Here is a 2,197-nt window from a genome sequence, read left to right as displayed (position 1 = left end):
AGAGGGCAGACAACAATAGAGGCTGACAAGTCACGGGCTGTTTAAATCATGTACACGCCAGTTTTGCTAAATGTACTACCGCACCGAAAGAGGAATGGTTTACCTGCTGAACTTGTTTGATTCTGCATGTCTGACGCCGTCTGTGGAGCGATGCCTGGCACGGACAGGGAGTTGCCGGTTGCTTGCTCTTCTGTGATCGTCTGCTGAGCTCCTGCGTTTCTGACACCGTCTACAGAACGTGAGTGAAACCACACGCTGGCATTCTGCCTCGGGTCTTCGATTTCAATGCACAAAAAGGGATTAATAGCTGCACTGTCGTATTGCCTCACCGATGTCCATTGCAGAGCGTGTTGGTTCATAAAACTGCCGTGTCTAACTATATATATATATATATATATATATATTTATCTGATTTAACACTTATCCACTGTTGGAGTTTAAGAGAGAGAGCCAAACAGTTACTCAACTCAACTCAGGTATTCACTACCAACGACACACTTTACATTTCTGCCATTTGCACATAAACTGACAGTCACCACTGATAAGCTACTACTAAATATTGTAGAAACTTAATTTTCTGTAAAGTTGCTTTGCAATGATTGTATCGTAAAAAAAAAAACTTGAATTGAATTGAATGTTCTTTCCCGATACATCTGAGTGAGTGGTGTATGTGTGCTATTATGTAAAATTCTTTAGATGAGTGCAAGTGAATATGAATAAACAAATCTACATAGAGTAACTAAACATAAGTTATACATTTCATTTGTTATTGTTGATAAACTGAGGAAACATTTGTGTTGGATAAAAAGTTAGGTAGTAAAAATCAGAAACTACCTTAACATTTAAATAGTAATATTGAGCAGATAAATGACAGAGGAGACGGACTCTTGTCTGGATGTTACAGGGACAGATTAGACACACGTGTGTTTATCTGCTGCAGAGAGACTGATGGAGCAATGCTGCCATCAAAGACTCTCAGTGAGTACACTACAGAAATGAATAAAACATATTTTATATCTTAAGTTGTAGTTTATTTTAATTATTGTAATTTTAAACAGAGCTGTTACACTTTTCTAATTCTTGATTGCTGTATATTTGCTGCAGATCTTTTGTGGTGGAGCAGGACCTGCAAGGAAAGGTGACAGCGGCATTTGTGGAAAAAAAAAAAAAGGAAAAACTGAAACAAAAATATAAAGTAAGAAATCATTTTGTTGTTTCTAATACAGAAATCAAATGACATTGTGCTGTTAAAATGACTGCTTGTGTATTATGTTGTGCATCCTTTGCAGGATCTGAAATGTCCTGCAGACTAGAAGTCCACAGTGCATCATCCTGGAAATGGTCCAGTGTCATGGATGAGAGGCTCCATCACTCCACCTGCTTTTTACTGTCTCATCAGGACCAGATGCTGCTGTGGTCTCTTCATCCTCAGTTACCCCAAAGACGGCAAGAACATATAAAAAAAAAGACACTGAGGATGTGATTTTGTTCAACTTTGTTCTGCTGGTTTCTGTTCATACAACATCAGTCAATGAAACCCGAGTTTCAGAAGCTTCAAAAGCATCAAATAAAGTCACAAAGCTTCTGAAAGTCAGGCTCTGTTGACTGATATTGTAAAAACCAGCAGGACAAACTTGGCCAAAATCACCTTTTGTGTTCAGAACAGTATGGAAGCGAGTGATTTAATGACTGAATTTATGTTTAGATGAACTAACCCTTTAAAGGGGTCATATGATGCGATTTCATTTTTTCCTTTCTCTTTGGAGCATGAAGAAGATCAGTAAAGTAGGAAAGTCTAAAGTCTCAAATCCAAAGAGATGTTCTTTATCAAAGTTAAGACTCTGCCACGCCCCTCTAAAATGCCTCGTGTAAACACACCCCCACATGTCTGTCACTATATGGAAATATTTGCGTAATGCCGCCCAAATGTTCACGCAAAGAAGGCATGGTTTCAGTAACATAGTTAGTGTTGAAGCAGTCATGTCAGGGAGATGCTGTGTATCTAGGCGAAAGCAAAAGCACTTTATTTGGCCTTCCGAAAATAGATGCATTTAGGAATCTTTAAGATTACTTACAACAGAACAGCAACGTATTTTATGGACGACCATTTCTTGAACCTAGGAGAGGAGGTTATTCTGACAATCTGGTGCTTCTGAATCAATTACTGTATGTGTGCTTTGTTATTAGTTTAAGTATT

Source organism: Cyprinus carpio, chromosome B3 (genome assembly GCF_018340385.1).
Source record: "Cyprinus carpio isolate SPL01 chromosome B3, ASM1834038v1, whole genome shotgun sequence".
Classification (NCBI taxonomy): domain Eukaryota; kingdom Metazoa; phylum Chordata; class Actinopteri; order Cypriniformes; family Cyprinidae; genus Cyprinus; species Cyprinus carpio.
Note: the sequence above shows the minus strand (reverse complement) of the source record.